Below are 19,878 nucleotides of genomic sequence, written 5' to 3' on the forward strand. Positions count from 1 at the left end.
TATACAGCCAGTCATATACCTGACCACATACCGCCCACACATAGGACAAGCTGCGGTTATATACTGTAACTATACAGCCGGTCATATACCTGACCACATACCGTCCACACACAGGACAAGCTGCGGTTATATACTGTAACTATACAGCCAGACATATACCTGACCACATACCGTCCACACACAGGACAAGCTGCGGTTATATACTGTAACTATACAGTCATATACCTGACCACATACCGTCCACACATAGGACAAGCTGCGGTTATATACTGTAACTATACAGCCGGTCATATACCTGACCACATACCGTCCACACACAGGACATATGTCCGCATGACCCTTCTGCAAAAAGTAAATATAACAAGTCCTATTATTATCCGCATAACGGACAAGGACAGGACTGTTCTGTTCTGGCCAAGCTGTTACGTTCCATAAAATGCGGAATGCACACGGACATCATCCATATTTTTTGCGGATTCACATTTTGTGGGCCACAAAATACATACGGTCGTGTGCATGAGCCCTTATTTTATGGCTACTGAGGAGGGGGCTGGGGCCCAGAAACGCGTAGAGCTGAACTGCATTTTATTAAGCAAGAGCTCGAACTTCTGAGAAAAATTGTATTTTTCTTATCAAGAAAAACATTACGCTGCCACCACCAACAAGCGCACTCTCCACGAACTGCACAACTACCCGCAATATAGCACCGCGCAGACGGAAGAGCGCCACGGCGCATGCACGCGGCCCCATCCGCAGCGGAGAAGTTGTAATTAAACACAAGCGCTCCCATCTGCAGGTGGGCAGCAGCGCACAGGACGTAAAGCGCGGTAAGGTATAGCCGTACCTGCCGCATGTATTCAGGAAGATTATCCGACACTACGAGCGATCAGAGCGCGGCTATTGTATTATGTTACTATACGGGGGATTCTCTTGCTTTTTTATGATTTTATGGACCCGCAGCACAAAACGTACACATTTCTGGACAGCAAATTGTGTTTTACACTTGTATTAGACGCTTCCTGCACCGCATTGCGCTCATGTATTTATTGTACTTTATAAAGAAATATTCCTAATATGTTCCTTCAGACACTGACTCTTTACATTCAATAATCTGTAAGGAAGCTAAATATCATTCACACCCTATAGGGTTAATATCAGCAGAACTGAAAGTGAAACTAACTTGGGGCGGTTTCTCCTCCCTCCTCTGCACTCGGCCTTTCCTCTTCTCCGGAGATCTGGTTCTTCTACAAGCTGCGTACGGCTTTCAGGTAAGACATTCATCCCTTATATTCAGGGTCTCTTGTGTTATGGTGGGGGTCTCACTGCTCCCTGATATGAGGGGTCACAGACTTCCAGGAAGATCCACTTCTAGGTCAGGTTCAGGGAGTCAATACTGACTGAAGAAAATCCAGGGTGTGACACAGAGAACAAGGTGTGGTATATATAGATTGTAAGCTCTTGCGAGCAGGGCCCTGACCCCTGGTGTTTCAGTTGCATATTAGCCAGTTACATTTGTTTTGTGCATGAACCCTATGAATTTGTAAAGGGCTGCGGAATATGGTGGCGCTATATAAATAAATGTTGTTATTATTATTATTATTTATTATATACAGTAACTATAAAGCCGGTCAAATACCTGACCACATACCCACCACATATAGGACAAGCTGTCACAACTCCATTTGTAATTGTGTTGCTACATACAATCCAGTTCTGGTTTTTATGGACGCCAGTCCAGGAATTGTTTTCCTTATAAATAGGCAACAGCTTCTGTCCCTACAGACTTAGGACTCGGGCACATGAGCGCATTTCATGTCCGTTCAGTTTTTTTTTAAGCCTGTATGTGGAACCATTCACTTCAATGGGGCTGCAAAAAAAAATACGGAAATAACTCTGTGTGTATTCCGTTTCCATATGTCCGCATGTCCCTTCCGCAAAAAAAATAGAACAAGTCCTATTATTATCCGCATAACGGACAAGGACTGTTCTGTTCTGTTCTGGTCAAGCTGTTACGTTCCATAAAATGCGGAATGCACACAGACATCATCCGTATTTTTTGCGGATTCACATTTTGCAGGCCACAAAATACATACGGTCGTGGGCATGAGCCCTTATTTTCTGGCTACGGAGGAGGGGGCTGGAGCCCAGAAACGCGTAGAGCTGAACTGCATTTTATTAAGCAAGAGACCGAACTTCTGAGAGAAATCGTATTTCTCTTATCAAGAAAAACATTACGCTGCCACCACCAACAAGCGCACTCTCCACGGACTGCACAACTACCCGCAATATAGCACCGCGCAGACGGAAGAGCGCACGGCGCATGTACGCGGCCTCATCCGCAGCTGAGAAGTTGTGTTTAAACACAAGCGCTCCAATCCGCAGGTGGGCAGCAGCGCACAGGACGTAAAGCGCGGTAAGGTATAGCCGTACCTGCCGCATGTATTCAGGAAGATTATCCGACACAACGAGCGATCAGAGCGCGGCTATTGTATTATGTTACTATACGGGGGATTCTCTTGCTTTTTTATAATTTTATGGACCCGCAGCACAAAACTTACACATTTCTGGACTGGACGTCAAATTGTGTTTTACACTCGTATTAGACGCTTCCTGCACCGCATTGCGCTCATGTATTTATTGTACTTTATAAAGAAATATTCCTAATATGTTCCTTCAGACACTGACTCTTTACATTCAATAATCTGTAAGGAAGCTAAATATATAACATGCAACCTCTCTCAAGTGCAACTCTTAAAGGGGTTGTCCAGGTTCAGAGCTGAACCTGGACATCCCTCCATTTTCACCCCGGCAGCCCCCCTGACATGAGCATCGGAGCAGTTCATGCTCCGATGCTCTCCTTTGCCCTGCGCTAAATGGCGCAGGGCAAAGGCATTTTTCTAAGTTCCGGTGACGTACCGGGGCTCTCTATGGGGCTGACAGGAACCCCGGTGACGTCACCGGCACTGATGGGCGGGATTTGGCTCTGCCCTAGCCAGTAAAACGGCTAGGGCAGAGCTAAAGCCCGCCCCTCAGAGCCGGTGACGTCACCGAACACACTGCTGGGCGGAAGTTACCGCCCGGCAGTGTGTTATTGTAAACACAAGAGCCTGTGCCCTGCGCGATCTAGCGCAGGGCACGGGAGCGCATCGGAGCATGAGATGCTCCGATGCCAGGCTCAGGAGGGCTGCCGGGGTGAAAATGGAGGGATGTCCAGGTTCAGCTCTGAACCTGGACAACCCCTTTAAGTGCACAGACTGAATTATACCAGAATGTAATATTATGGATATTGAATGCACTTTGTCATCACTGCCTACTGACCATCACCCAATTCTCTCATCTCCAGGTATGTCTTGTCTGAAGCTTACTGCTCCACCCAGCTTTTCCACAGTCTGATCTTGTCCATCCCTCTTATCTCTCCTTCTAAATCCTGGTATGTCTTGTCTGAACTATTAATGTCTCTTTTCCTGCTGGATTTATTGAGTATGTGTTTACATTGACTATTTCACCCCTGTATCTGGTCCTCCTTGATTAGGACATATGTAGCCCCCCTACCCTCTTGGTCACACCTGATTGAACACTGAGTGGTATAAATCTAAGATCCTAGGTCTTTTGAACATGCAACATCTCTCAAGTGCACAGACTGAATTATACCAGAATTGGACCAGAAGGTAATTACAAAAATAGTTAATGCTAACAATGTTTACATTTTTGCTCTTACTCCTCCTACTTTTCCACAACCTCCTGAAATACCCCCACATCCATTCACCCAGCAAGGAACTATTCATGTCTCCCTTCATCTTACCTTCTCATCTGACCACTTGCACAAACCTGTTTGCAAACATAAAACACTTATTTTCCAAACACACACAGACACCTCAGCCCTCTCTTTATTCTCATCTACTAACACTTTCTCTGCTTCTCCTTACTGCTGGTGATATCTCTCCAAATCCAGGACCCCCTCAGCAAATCCCCACCATCACCTCCATGTACCACTACAAATCTCTTTCTACAAATTCATGCAACCCCTTAAACCTAATTACCATTCCTCTGACCCCTGCCCCTTTGGCTCCTCTTGCAGGAGCATTATGGAACGCGCGCTCTGTCCGTAACAAACTGTCGTACATTCATGAACTGTTCATCTCTCAAAACCTTTCCTTTCTGGGTCTCACAGAAACATGGCTGACGCTCTCAGACACCTCCTCCCCTGCTGCACTCTCTTATAGTGGATTTCAATTCACTCACCCCCCCGCCCCGGCTGCAAACATGGTGGAGGAGTTGGTCTTCTCCTATCAGACACCTGCTCCTACATCCCAACTCCACTGCCACCCTCCATTACGCTCACCTCATTTGAAGTACACTCTGTTCACATCTACTCTCCCCCCAACCTTCAAGTAGCAGTCATTTACAGCCCTCCAGGCCCAGCCACCATCTTTTTTGACCACTTTAACACCTGGTTACTACACTTTCTTTCTGCTGACATCCCCACTATCATCATGGGTGACTTCAACATCCCTATTGACACCTGCCACTCGGCCGCCTCTAAACTCCTGTCGCTCTCTTCCTCCTTCGGCCTATCACAGTGGTCCTCAGCTCCCACCCACAGAGATGGTCGCACTCTGGATCTGATCTTTACCCACCTCTGCTCCCTATTTAACCTTTCTAATTCGCCTCTCTCCCTATCCGACCACAACCTACTCACCTTCTCTTCACTGGTCTCTTCTACTGCTCCCCCGGTCCGCACACCAGCACACCCCCGCAGGAACCTCAAACATCTCGACTTTTGCTTGCTTTCTGACTCTCTTCTCCCACTCTCTACCATCTGTTGCCTCCAAGACCCAGAAGCTGCTACCACCCTATATAACACCACAATAAGTACAGCTCTCGACACTGTTGTTCCCCTCACACACAACAAAATCCGGAAAATCAACAGACAACCCTGGCACACCAACCTGACCAAAAAACTCAGACAAGCTTCCAGGGCTGCTGAGCGGCGATGGAAGAAATCCCATTCTAAAGATCATTTCACTGCATACAAGCAATCCCTCCTCATATTCAAATCCTCACTCGCTGATGCAAAACAGGCCTACTTCTCATCTTTTATATCTTCCCTGTCACACAGCCCTAAACAACTTTTTAGCACTTTTAACTCCCTTCTCCGCCCCCCAGCGCCCCCACCCTCTCCTCTCTTCTCAGCTAAGGACTTTGCCAAATATTTACTGCACAGTCCCCACAGACCCTCTACACAACTGCTCAGTTCTCTTTTCCCAAAACCCGCTTCTCCACCATTACATAAGAAAAACTCTCCACTCTACTCTCCAAATCTCATCTGACCACCTATGCACTTGACCCAATCCCATCCCACCTCATCCCTAACCTCACCACAGTGTTTATTCCAGCCCTAACTCATCTCTTCAACCTATCACTACTCTGGTGTCTTCCCCTCTGCTTTTAAACATGCTACCATTACACGAATCCTCAAAAAGCCTTCACTTGACCCATCTTCATTGTCCAGTTATCGCCCCATATCACTTCTTCCGTATGCCTCAAAGCTACTTGAACAACATGTCCATTCAGAACTGTCCTCCCACCTCTCCTCCTGCTCTCTCTTTGACCGCCTACAATCTGGCTTCCGACCCCACAACTCGACCGAGACTGCCCTTACCAAAGTCACCAATGACCTACTGACAGCCAAAACCAAGAAACAATACTCTGTCCTCCTTCTCCTTGACCTGTCCTCTGCCTTCTCCATTACTCTGTCCTCCTTCTCCTTGACCTGTCCTCTGCCTTCGACACTGTTGACCACTCCCTTCTGTTGCAAACTCTCATCTCTTGGCATCACTGACCTGGCCCTCTCCTGGATCACATCATACCTCACAGACCGGATGTTTAGCGTCTCCCACTCCCGCACCACCTCCTCGTCTCATTCCCTCTCTGTTGGTGTCCCGCAAGGCTCTGTCCTAGGACCCCTGCTCTTCTCTATCTACACTTTTGGCCTGGGACAGCTCATAAAGTCCCATGACTTTCAGTATCACTACTACGCTGACGACACACAAATCTACCTCTCTGGTCCAGACATCACCACCTAACTATCAAGAATCCCACAATGTCTATCTTCTATATCATCATTCTTTGCCTCTCGCTTTCTTAAACTTAACATGGATAAGACAGAATTAATAATCTTTCCCCCATCTTGTTCAACCCCCCCAACAGACCTGTCTATCATGATCAATGGCTGCACACACTCCCCAGTCAACAAAGCCCGCTGCCTTGGAGTGACCTTGGATTCTGCCCTTTCCTTCCGACCGCACATCCAAGCCCTTTCCACCACCTGCCGCCTCTAACTCAAAAACATCTCCCGCATCCGTGCTTTCCTTAACTTTGAATCTGCGAAAATGCTTGTACATGCCCTCATTATCTCCTGCCTAGACTACTGCAACATTCTCCTCTGTGGCCTTCCATCTAGCACTCTTGCACCCCTCCAATCTATCCTCAACTCTGCTGCCCGACTAATCCACCTCTCATCCTATTACTCTTCTGCTTCTCCCCTCTGCCAATCCCTTCACTGGCTCCCCATTGCCCAACTAATTCACTTCAAAGTACTAACAAATACATACAAGGCCGTCCATAACCTGTCCCTTCCCTACATCTCTGAGCTACTTTCCCAATACACCCCCACACGCACTCTCCGATCCTCACAAGACCTCCTTCTCTCCTCTCTTATTGCCTCTTCCCACAATCGACTCCAAGATTTCTCCCGTGCATCCCCCACACTCTGGAACTCGCTACCCCAACATATCAGACTCTCACCTACAGTGGAATCCTTCAAAAGAAACCTGAAAACCCACCTCTTCAGACAAGCCTACAACCAATGACCCTGCTGCCTCTATACCGCCATGACCAGCTTCACCCGCACCTACTGTGTCCTTCTCCCATACCATGTAGATTGTAAGCCCTCACGGCTGCGGTTATATACTGTAACTATACAGCCAGATATATACCTGATTACATACAGTCCATACACAGGACAAGCTGCGGTTATATACTGTAACTATACAGCCATATACCTGACCACATACCGTCCACACACAGGACAAGCTGCAGTTATATACTGTAACTATACAGCCAGCCATATACCTGACCACATACCGTCCACACACAGGACAAGCTGCGGTTATATACTGTAACTATACAGCCATTCATATACCTGACCACATACCGTCCACACACAGGACAAGCTGCGGTTATATACTGTAACTATACAGCCATATACCTGACCACATACCGTCCACACACAGGACAAGCTGCAGTTATATACTGTAACTATACAGCCAGTCATATACCTGACCACATACCGTCCACACACAGGACAAGCTGCGGTTATATACTGTAACTATACAGCCATATACCTGACCACATACCGTCCACACACAGGACAAGCTGCGGTTATATACTGTAACTATACTGCCGGTCATATACCTGACCACATACCGTCCACACACCGGACAAGCTGTGGTTATATACTGTAACTATACAGCCATATACATGATGACATACCGTCCACACACAGGACAAGCCTACGGTTATATACTGTAGCTATACAGCCGGTCATATACCTGACCACATACCGTCCACACACATAGGACAAGCTGCAGTTATATACTGTAACTATACAGCCGGTCATATACCTGACCACATACCGTCCACACATAGGACAAGCTGCGGTTATATACTGTAACTATACAGCCATTCATATACCTGACCACATACCGTCCACATATAGGACAAGCTGCGGTTATATACTGTAACTATACAGCCATATACCTGACCACTGTGGGGGGTTAGCTTTTCTCCGGGGGTCATTCTCACAGGTTACCTCACCATGTAGATATCCAGAAAAATAAAAAAACGGAGACAGCACGTCCAAAAAGGTGCAAAAAGTGGAATTTATTCCGGATGCAACGTTTCGGCTGCTTGTTAGCTTTTTTCAAGCATGCATATACATTCAAAGGTGGGGTTTAAATACCCACATACAAAAACAAAAGGGGGAGGTTACTTCACCAGACACGGATATAATGTCCAAACAGTGCATTTATTGTGCAACACCAGCAACAACAAAATGACAAAATAATAAGCACTTGCCCGGCTAGGCTCTAACTAACACAGTTTCCTGACTCACCTAAGTTACAGTTCACCCCCTGTGAACTCGTGCGGCTTTGTCAGCCAATGTCCCGGAGCCTACTGGCTGTACAGAGCACAGTATGACCACTGTCTCTAGTTTACTGTTTCTTGTGGGGGATTGGGGCTCAGTAGTCTGCCTGACTATGGCCCTGCGACCCTCCCAGGCGTCGCTGCGTCCCCCAACTCCAGGCTATCTCCCAGCCTCGTGGTCCCTCAGCCTTGCCCAGCTGAGACCACACAGACAGAGCCTCCAGTCCTCTGTCTACAGGTAACACACTTCCCCCCCCCTTCTGACACCCTGGGAGGTGCTTTATGCCAGCCTGACTACATCCAGCTGGTCTTACCTGTGGTGTTATAGGGGCGTTGACCGCACTATCCACCCCTTCCTTGCCTCCAACCTGAGTGACACCTGTCACTGTCTCACCACATACCGTCCACACACAGGACAAGCTGCGGTTATATACTGTAACTATACAGCCGGTCATATACCTGACCACATACCGTCCACACACAGGACAAGCTGCGGTTATATACTGTAACTATACAGCCATATACCTGACCACATACTGTCCACACACAGGACAAGCTGCGGTTATATACTGTAACTATACAGCCGGTCATATACCTGACCACATACCGTCCACACACAGGACAAGCTGCAGTTATATACTGTAACTATATGCTTGCAATTGTATGCTTGCATTTTGTAGCTTGCAATTTGTATTTGCCGGCAATTTGAATTTGCTATTTGTATTTGTTGCAATTGGTGTAACTGTAAGTAAACACATATATATTTAGTTCAGTATACAGTTCTAAACACAATGCTAACAATATGCCTTGTACATGGGACTCCCTAAGAAAAACTTGCATAGACTTCAACTTGTGCAGAATGCCGCAGCAAGGCTCCTAACGGATGTTGCCCGCCGAGAGCATATCACTCCCTCTCTTAATGCCTTGCACTGGCTCCCCGTCCAACAACGAGTGATGTTCAAGATTGGATGCTTCATGCATTGGGTATTCCATGGTGTGGGGCCCTTGTACCTGCAACATAAATTCACCAGGTACGCCCCGTTTAGGACATTGAGGTCTAGTAACTCTGTGAATTTTAACATCCCGCAAGTTAACAAGATCAGACGTGGAGGTAGATCCTTTTTCGGCTCAAGGGGACAGATTTTGGAACCACCTACCTCTGGCCCTGAGAATGATTCCCAGTCTTCTCTCATTCAGACATGCACTGAAAACCTTACTTTTCAAACAGGTGTTTGATCTTACTATATAACACTTATTTGGTTTATATAATTTTGGGGGTTTTCTTAAATCTTAGTCTATAAATTCACGGTTGGTAATGTTCTTTTATTTTAAAGATACTTTTTCCCCACGTTTATTAAACAGTTTTCTTCACATTCTCTATATCTCGTCCGAACCCTTTGAACCTTGAGACCCCCCTACCTTCCTCCCCTTTTTATTGACTCTCCATTTGATAAGTGCTAGGAAATTGGTTTCTGGAATAGGTGCCTTTATTCTCTAGGCCTTTGTGGCCCATGGCAAAGTGTCATGCCTTCTTTTTTTCCTCCCTGTTGAATTAGTCAGCTAAGTGCATCGAGGCCCGAAGGGTAAGACTGCGTGTACACAAGACTGTACATCATCATAATCCTGAACATTATATAACTGTTCTAAATACCTATTTTGGCCTCTTGTTCCCATAAAACTCGACTCTGACTGGAACTATGTGTCTGTTCAGCTCCTCTCTCTGGTGAGTAATTATTCCAGCAGCTCCTGCTAGGAGAATTCCCAGACAGGCTGTGTGTGAGGCTGGCTGTGATTGGTGAAAACTCTTGCTGTGTGAGAAGCTGGCTGTGATTGGTCTAGACTTCTGCCCAGCAGCAACAGATTAACACTATGCTTTCTGTTGTTTCTGCTATGTCACTGAGCTTACCTTACAAAATGAATTTTAAAGGCATATTATCTTTTTCTGCTTCTGTGAACACAATATATAACAGTTATATGACATACAAAACATGAAGTAATTGTAAATAACTCTGCTTTTGTCTTTAACACATAAACATAGGAACTGTATTAAGTTTATTAGCAGGTTTAACTGTATACACATATAAGGCTATACTAGCAACCGAGGACAGGTTTTAGTTACACTTACACCAAAATTATCTATAATTCTATGTTCTTAGTGGTAGGACTTGAACATGAATTTGAGGAATTTTCAATCAGGTTCTCAACTTCCAAGTGTCTTTTATCACTCTCAAGTAGAACAACTAACTTCTGTATAGGACGTTCCAACTTGAGTGGAGTAGTGAGACGTTTTCCTTTTTTGCCAAGTTTTGAGTCTCCTATTTGTAATAACACTCTTCTTACTAGTTTGTCTTCATCCTTGTAAACTTCTAGAACTTTGGCTGATTTTCATTGACTTCTAGGTAAATCTTCTTCTTTTACTAACACTATGTCACTAACTTGGACATTTCTTCTAGATGTTGGCCATTTACTTCTTATCATAAGATTGGCTAAGTACTCTTTCCTCTATCTGTTCTGATAGATATTGAACTCTTCGCCATCTCCTTTGAGCATATAAATCATCTTTGGTGAACTTGCCAGGGGGTGGCTGTATGTAATCAGACTTAAGGTGAAGTAGATGGTTGGGAGTTAAAGGGTCCAAACTTGTTGGGTCGTTGATGTTATCATCTGTAAGTGGACTAATGTTAACAATAGACATTACTTCATAGAACAGGGTCCTAAGTGAAGCATCATCTATTCTTCCGGCGTTCTTTTTCAACACTGAACTTAACATATTTCTCACAGTTCTGATTTGTCTTTCCCAAGCTCCTCCTGGATGGCTTGAATGTGGATCATTCATATGAAAATCACACTGTTTCTCTAACAAAAACTCAGTTACTTTTTCTTTATCAATCTCTTTTAGAGATTTCTTCAATGCATTCTTTGCTCCGACAAAATTAGATCCTTGGTCAGATTTAAGCTCTCTGACGGTACCTCTCTGGTACCTCTGTCTATGAAACATCTTAAGGCGTTCATGAATGCGTCAGTAGACATATCTTCTAACATTTCTAGGTGAATCGCTCTGGAACTCACGCTGGACATGTAAATATTAGTCCATATCACTTGTACTACTTGCAGTTCTGTTTGATGATGAATGTGCCAAAACAATCCATTAAAAGAAATGGTGGTGATGGCCATTCTTTGTTCTTCTGTAGGTCTACGTGCCTTTCTGCAGACTACACATTTACTTATATACTTTGCTATAACTTTGCTTCCTTTCACTATCCAGTAACCACCTTCACTCAAACAGCTTTGGGAAAAGCTTCTTCCTTGATGCAATGATATGTTGCGGTATTGATTAATAATCAATCTTGTGAAGGTAGAGTTTTTGGGTAGAATTGCTGGATGCTTCACTCTGCTAGGTAACAACGCATTTTCTAGTCTCCCTCCCACCTTCAGTATACCATCCTGCCGAACAAGATTAAGCTTGTACAATGGGTGGTTGTTTGAAAGTCTTTTTAGGTTCTTGACGAAGTCTCTTCAACTCTTCACTGTAGAATCTCTGTTGAATGAGTCTTATGACTGTTTCTTCAGCTTTCATTCTTTCTTCTACATTCAACAATTCCTTCTTTATGATTCCCTTTGCCAAACATTGAATTCAAGCTACTACTTTATGACTGTATTCCATTTTGAACATCTGGCTAGTCTTTTAAGTAACCGTATGTCATCTTGAAACTTGACCGCAGTGCTCAGTGTTTGTATAACTTTTACTTCTGGATCACCCATAGACAATTCTGTGTAAACTTTACTGGGCATGATTTCCTTTTCCCAAAGGAACTCTGGGCCTGTGAACCAATTTGAATTTTTCAATTCTGTTACATTCAGGCCTCTTGAAGCATGATCTGCTGGGTTATGCTTTGTATCAATGTGATGCCAATGTTCCGGATTTGTTATTTCCCGAATTTTCTCAACACTGTTGGCGACAAAGATATGGAATCTTCTGTCTTCGTTGTTTATGTATCCTAGGACAACTTGTGAGTATGTGCAAAAATATTCTTCATCTATTTTCGATTCCAATTCTTCTCTCAGAAACTTGCTTACTGATGCTGAAACTACAGCTGTTCTCAGTTCAAGTCTTGGTATTGTCTGAATACTGGTAGGTGCAACTCTGGCCTTCCCCATAACCAGGGCACAGTGTATCTTTTCTTCTCCTATTACTCTGATGTAGGAGCGCTGACCATAACCATAACTACTGGCATCTGAAAAATAATGAAGTTCTATTTTCTTGTACTTTCCGAAATCATGAGGTACAGAACATCTGGGTATCCGAACTTCTCTCAAGTTTTGCAAGTCTCTTATCCAACTCTCCGACCTTGGCCTCACATTTTCAGGTATGGGCTCATCCTATCCCAACTTCTGTCTGCATAATTCTTGCAGTATTTCTTTTGTTCTGAGGATTTCTGGGGCCAAAAATCCCAATGAATCAAATATAGAAGCCACTGCGGAAAAAATGGTTCGTCTAGTTGCTTAATGGTTCGTCTAGTATCTTACCAAGATACCGAGCTGGTCAATAAGCAGGGAGATGCTGTGTTCCCTGCTCTGCTTATTGACCAGCTGAATTCTTGGGGACATGACCTGACCTGTCCTTCAGTCTTCACTCTGCTGCTTCACTGCCTGATGAGTCCAGCATCATTACAGTAGCAGAACTCCATTACAGAGAGGGGCCGGCTTCTGCACTTCTTTATATCTTCTGCTTTATGGGGACTGACTAGCTGAGGAAGAATATGGCTTCTCCTAGGTCTTTGGACTTTACTCACAGATAGGCTCACAGGGAATGCTGTTGTCCTATAATTCTGGAGATTGTCTGCTGTCTTTTCATCCAGCTGAGGCTGCAGGGCTCAGGCTGGGGGTTGTGATCAATGTCTCAGCCGAGACAAGATCCTGGCTTTGTTTCCTATATCGGGGAGCTCCTAACACACGCAACACCCTACCCCTAGCAAGGGGTGGGCTACACTGCATCTAACTTCCCTTCTCCACCCAAGTGCAGGATGTGGGAACAGTCCACACCTCCACAGAGGGGATGCTAAGCTGGAATGAACCATTCCAGCCTAGATATGCTAAACTTAAACTAGCTCCTTTCCAACGCATTGCTGCCACCTGCTGGTGAACATGGTAAATTACAAGGAAATTCACATTTAATATAGTTTTAAATGCGCAGTTGTGAAGACATGAGCAAAATTATATCAGATGTCAATATAAAAGCTCTTACAAGACAGTAGCAGAGTAGAGGAGTGTAGTAACACAACTCTGGGGTGTTACACTTTGACTCACGGACACTGCTCGTGCGCCCTCAGGGGTAAGGAGATCTGATGGTCTTTTCTCCTTAACCTCACACGTCGCACGCGTGGATTGTGAAATCTTCTTACCTTTACAAGGGTTAGGGTTAGGGTTTTGCCCCCCAATATGCTACGCCCACCACCCACCCCCTGGATGGCTGATAGTGCTGGGAGCAGAAGTAGATTTCACAATCCGCACGTGCAAGGAGAAAAGACCGTCAGATCTCCTTACCCCTGAGGGTGCACACGCGGTGTCAGCGTGAGTCAGCGCTCCCCGTAATTTTACCTTACCTGTGCCTTGCTAGTGCACTTGCACTGAAGTGCACACCCCCGGAAGTCACGAGGGGTAAGGTATTTTCACGAAGTAAGGATTTTTGTTAGAACACCGGTACAGACCCAGCAGACAGTGAGCTCACTACAATAATCATTATCTGGGTGAGAAGAACAGAAATGGATCGCACATCCACAATGCTATGCTTTGATCTAGCTCGCTTCTCAGCACTATATTAAAGTGTACAGCCCCCCATACTGCATGCTGTACAAGAGGCATTAGTGTACATTTTGATCAAAAGGCATAAGCCCACACCACGCCAGGGTCGCCTCTTTGAGTGGGACCTACCTACTCTGACAAAAAGGCGCAGCGACAATGCGGTGACAAAGCGGCACTGCCCTAGTAGACGGTGGGACCCAGGAGTCAAACAGCACCTCTGCTGTATGACAATGCCACCCATGGCACTGGGTCCCACCAACCCACCAGCACAGCACCACAAAAACAAAGGCCACCACGCAGTACTGCACCATGTGAACAGTTGTCTAACACAACATGTCCATTGCTATCAGAAGCTACAGGTCAATGACCACTTATATGCAGACTTCTGTGATTAAAACCACCTGTGCCGAATGGGAGGAGTGCTGATACCAGTAATAAAGAAGAAAGATTCAAATGGTTATCTGGGGGAGAAGAACAGAACTGGATCACACATCCACAATGCTATCCTTTGATCTAACTCGCTTCTCAGCACTATATTAATGTGTACAGCCCCCCATACTGCATGCTGTACAAGAGGCATTAGTGTACATTTTGATCAAAAGGCATAAGCTCACTCACCATGCCAAGGTCGCCTCTTTGAGTGGGACCTACTCTGACAAAAAGGCGCAGCGACAATGCGGTGACAAAGCGGCACTGTCCTAGTAGGCACAGGAGCACTGCCTAGTGCATCCTTCAAGGCCTGGAAACCTTGCTCACATTCAGGCATCCATGACACCATCCTGGGCAGCTTGTTCTTGGTCAAGTCTGTCAGAGGCTTGGCCAGGGCACTATAGTTCTGGATAAACTTTATATAGTACCCGGCTGTCCCCAAGAAAGACATAACCTACTTCTTGGTGAGAGGAGTGGGTCATTTCATGATTGCTTCCACCTTCTCTGTCTCAGGTGTCTGCGTACCTCCTCCTACTCTGTGTCCTAAGTAGTGTACTTCATTCATACCCAGGTGGCACTTGCTAGGCTTAACCGTCAGTCCAGCCGCTGCAAGTTTGTCCAGCACTTGTGACAGGTGCACTAGGTGCTCCTCCCACATGGGGCTGAACACTGCGATGTCGTCTAAATAGGCAACAGCGCATCCTTCCAGTCCTTCCAGCAAGTCATTCACAAGCCTCTGAAAGGTGGCTGGCGCATTCTTCATCCCAAACGGCATTACCGTAAATTCATATAAGCCGAAAAGGGGTGATGAAGGCCGACTTTTCCTGAGCCTCCGAGGTCAGGTGAATCTGCCAATACCTCCTGCTCAGGTCCATGATTGTCAGGTAGCCAGCGCCTGCCAACTTATCTAACAATTCATCGATCCTGGGCATGGGGTAAGCATCAGAGGTTGTGATGGCATTCAGTTTCCGATAATCCACACAGAACCTGGTTGTCCGATCTTTCTTAGGGACCAGAACCACCGGCGCGGCCCAGGCGCTGTGGGATTTCTGAATGACCCCTAACTGCAACATCTCTTCAATTTCCTTTCTGATGTCTACCTGAACCTCTAAAGAGACACGGTAGGCAGACTGCTTGGTGGGAGAATGTGTACCTGTGTCCACATGGTGCACTGCAAAGTGTGTCCTCCCAGGTTTTCCTCTAAAAGTTTTGTAGTGAGTGGTCAGCACTTCAAAAAGCTGGGGGCGAGAGTTGTGGGTTGATGTTTAAGTCTGCTCCCAACCTTCGAGCGTCGGCCAGCAAGTCTAGCAGGGGGTCAGCCTCCTCTCTCTCAGGCAGACTGCAGACTGGCATGACATGTGGGGCTCTCTCATGATGCTCCTTAAGCATGTTTACATAAAATGTTTTCAGTCGTCTACCTCCTTCTCCAAGGCTCACCACATAATTCACCTTGTTCAGACACTTTACAATTGGATATGGCCCCTCCCATGCAGCCTGCAGTTTGTTCTGTCGCATAGGAAGCAGGACATATACCATTTCACCCTCCTGGTATATCCGCTCTCTAGCAGTGCGGTCATACCACTGTTTCTGCTTACTCTGGGCCTGCGCCATATTCTCTTTGACCATACCAACAAGTGTCTCCATTTTGTCTCGGAACCTGAGTACATAGTCTACCACAGCAAACTTACCTTCCCAAGACTCTCAGATTAGGTCTAGGGGGTCTCTTACTTGTCTACCATACAGGAGTTCGAAAGGCGAAAAACCCGGTTGCCTCCTGGGGGACTTCTCTGTAGGCAAATAGTAAGTGAGGCAGGTACCGCTCCCAGTCCTTCCCTTGCAACCCCACAAACGTCTTTAGCATCTGTTTCAACTTCCCATTGAAGCGCTCACACAGGCTGTTTATTTGTGGGTGGTAAGGGCTGGCCACGATATGATTCACCTGTATTTTCCTGCAGAGTCCCTGCATCAGCTCAGACATAATGTCACCACCAGATCTTTTCAGAAGTTCTGTTAGACGTTCTTTAGTACCTTCTGCGTGATCTTCTTTTGTTTTGCTTTCATTTTGACATCTCTCCTCCCTCTCCTAGCTGTCATCTAATAGCAGTGATTTCCTCCCTATATATCTCCTCCCCATACTGCCTTACCTTGCGGTTTATACAACTTCCTGGAGTGTGCTGATGCTAGAAGCTGTTACTGCTGCATCCACAAGATAAGTCTGTTTCTTTATTTCTTTTTTTTGCTGTGGGATTGATCCCAGGTGACCCTGACTCCCTCCGTATTAAGTATAGGGAGCCGGTGGTCGTGTCCCCTCACTATTATAGGGTGTTCAGGTGTCATACAGTCGAGGAACGAGGGTATGCAATTTTCTACCATTGAGATTTTTGCATAGGCTTAGCAGTAAGGGAGAGAGCTAGGGCTGTTACAGGGCTTACCCTTTTGTTCCTTAGTTTTGGATCAAGTCAGTCGGATCTTCATTTGTGTCTTCTAGTTTTCTGTAACGCCATCCGTGACACATAAACTACGGTCCTTGGTCGCTGAGAAGCTCCGCTGGGAACCCCACTCTTGTGAAGATCCCAAGCAGGGCATCGGCAACTTTGTCCGACCTAATGGAAGACAATGCCACTGCTTTGGGATAGCGAGTGGCGTAATCCACCACGGTCAAGATGAATCGTTTGCCTGAACTGCCGGGGATGGCCAATGGACCAATAATGTCCACCGACACTCTCCAGAAAGGTTTGTCAATTACAGGCAAGGGATTCAACGGAGCTCTGTGACCATCTTCAGGTTTGCCAACTCGCTGGCAGGCGTCACAGGACCTACAGTAATTTGCTATGTCTGTTCCGATGCCAGGCCAGAAAAAATTCTGCATCACCCGGGATTTTGTCTTTGTTATTCCCAGGTGACCAGCTAAGGGGATCTCATAAGCCACTTGCAGTAATTGTCCCTGAACTGCACAGGTACAATGAGCTGTCTTTTTAGTGGCCCCACCCTACTGTCACTGCGGGAAGTGTCCTCTTTATACAGTATCCCATTGTCCCACAACACCTTGTATTTATCTCCCTCTGCAGGCATGCTGGCAGCTAAGCCTCTCAGCTGCTCCGAAATAGGGTCATTCCGCAGGGCCTGCTCAAAGGCGGCACTAAAAGTCCCAGCCAGCTGTCCTGTGGCAAACAATGACAGCTGCTGAGGCTCTGAAGCGGCTGAGTCCACTGAGGCAGAACAGGTGGACATGGACACTTCCACCTGCTCTTCCCAGATGGACTGATCCGCTGCGTCCTCTGCAGCACTGTGAGTGACAGGCAAAACAGGTATAACAATATTATCACATCCAACATTTCCATCACTTGAATTGGATAAATATACATCTGTCACCTATGTACGTACACCTACAATCCCTTCCACATCTCCTGTCTTAGGAGAACTGCTCCCACACACCCCACTTCCCACCTCCCTCTGTCCATCCCCAAGGTGATCTGGTGTTATACAACCATCCTCATACAGTACCTCGGTATGTCTAAGGGGTTATGTTGGCATGGGTGAGTCCTGTGCTTCAGGGGGCACATAGCACGAGACCAATCATCCCAGGTCAGTGCCTAACAAAACATTGGTAGGGATCTCTTCAGAGACCCCAACTTCTCTTACTCCACTTCCAGCTCCCCAATCAAGAAAGACACGAGCAAGGGGAACATTGGGACTCATCCCCCCAACTCCAGTGATTGTGAGACTTTTGCCTGGAATAAGATCTTTGTCGTCCACTAGTTCGGGCCGGACTAGTGTGACCTCTGTGCCAGTGTCGTGGAAGCCCATGGTGCACAGGTTGCCCACAGTTTTTAGTACCTCAATCATAAAGAAATGAATCGTTTTAGTGGACCCTGCATGGTTGGTCCATATATGTCTTGATATAGGTTTGTCCCGTTTATTGCGGATGTCCCCAATGTGTTCAAGAATTCGCTTTTTGAACATCCTTTTGGTTTTACCTATATATTTGAGTCCACGGTCACATTGAGCCATATAAATGATCCCATGAGTGGCCAATAATTATCATTGTGTTATGCCATAGGTATCAATCTAGGCATATTCATTCAGAGACCGGTGGGAAAGAAATAGGCACAGTTTTATTTTATTCAATTGCGGGTCATATACTTGTATATATAATTGGTATACCCCAGTTTGGCTTCAGTCCAGAACACGAGACACTGGGGTCATTCTAGGTCACTTCAAATATTAGTGCCTAGACTATATCTGTATGACCAATGTCTCCTGCTCTGCAAGCCGGATTGATAAATTCTCTAAATTGATTAGCCAGTCAGCAGCTGGTAGTTAATTTTTATCACATGCTCCAGTGATTTCCTCACTATCATAAAAGAGAGAAAAATAAATTAACTTGTATATAGTATTATTTGAAGTACTCAGGTGACTACTATTGGTGATGGGTACTCTATGGTCAAATATGTCCCCTGATGAACCAACCAGGCAAAATGCGTAGGGACGATATTGGACATCTCTATTAACTAACTTTTCTATTACTTTATACAATTTATTTCTATAATTAGGGTGTTCTCTGTCACTACTCTATGAATGCCCACAGTAACAGCCTGTAGGTTATCTGTGTTGCTCTTAGCACTCCCACTCACCAACAGCTGGGCTGATGGGTTGCTGGCAGGCTTGCCAGGTGGCTCTGACTTCTTCTTCTCAGGACAGGGGTTGCTAAGATGTCCTGGCGCACGTCTGTAGGTACTGGCTGGATTCCGGCAGTTCCAGGTACTGGTCGGTGGAAGTGTTGCTTTGCTGGGGATGAATATTTCTCTCTTCTCAAACGGGAGAAGGAATAGCCGTGTGGTTCAGGTGTCACCTTGGCAAGATATTCATTGGCTGAGTATGCGGCCTCGGCAGCTGTTGCTGGCTTACGCTCCTCCACATACTTCTTGATGTCTGGGTATTTGTGGCACATTTCAGCACATTTCATAGAACTGCTCTAGGACCATCAACTCTCTGAGGGTCACACGGGTGGCAAAAATCGCTGGAGTCAACTGAGATTTATGAATAATAGCATCCTTAGGGCCTGATAATCATTGTCCTTTTCAGGTGGTAATGCCGCATGGGCCTGCTGGGCTTTGCCCCTCAGCCTGGGTGTCGGGTACCTGGCCCACTGCGACTCAGGCAGTTTATGGTAATGACATGTTTTCTCAAAAGATAGCAAGAAAACCTCAATGTCACAGTTCTCATCCATAACTGGAAATTTGGTCCTTGCAACTAGAGGTATCTCTCCACCCACAGCGGGTCGATCTGACTGCTCGCAATCGTTCAGCCAAGCAACAATTAAAATGACCTTTCTCACACAAAATGGTAACGTTACTTTTCAGAGACAGGATTCGTTAATTCCTTTGCTTAGAACACGGAAGACTTAGCAAATAAGATTTTTCAATCTTTTAATAAAAG

At 45.9% G+C, this 19,878-nt stretch overlaps 2 protein-coding genes across 4 annotated transcripts in view; both read left to right on the forward strand.

Annotated features, from left to right (window-relative positions):
* Positions 1-19,878, forward strand: part of LOC122930746 — a 286,203-nt gene that overhangs the window by 254,047 nt on the left and 12,278 nt on the right. The gene's annotated exons all lie outside the window — the stretch shown is intronic.
* LOC122930744 (NACHT, LRR and PYD domains-containing protein 12-like) overlaps positions 1,177-19,878 on the forward strand; it is a 170,488-nt gene continuing 151,786 nt past the window's right edge. Inside the window, exons 1-3 of one of the 3 annotated variants that reach the window (XM_044284318.1) lie at positions 1,178-1,268; positions 3,344-3,430; positions 16,928-17,172. The gene's annotated coding sequence lies outside the window, so the exon portion shown is untranslated. Of the gene's footprint in view, positions 1,269-3,343; positions 3,431-16,927; positions 17,173-19,878 lie in introns of all 3 variants that reach the window. The other 2 variants (XM_044284317.1, XM_044284316.1) reach the window with 2 other exon arrangements.

This window comes from Bufo gargarizans, chromosome 3 (assembly GCF_014858855.1).
Source record: "Bufo gargarizans isolate SCDJY-AF-19 chromosome 3, ASM1485885v1, whole genome shotgun sequence".
Classification (NCBI taxonomy): Eukaryota; Metazoa; Chordata; class Amphibia; order Anura; family Bufonidae; genus Bufo; species Bufo gargarizans.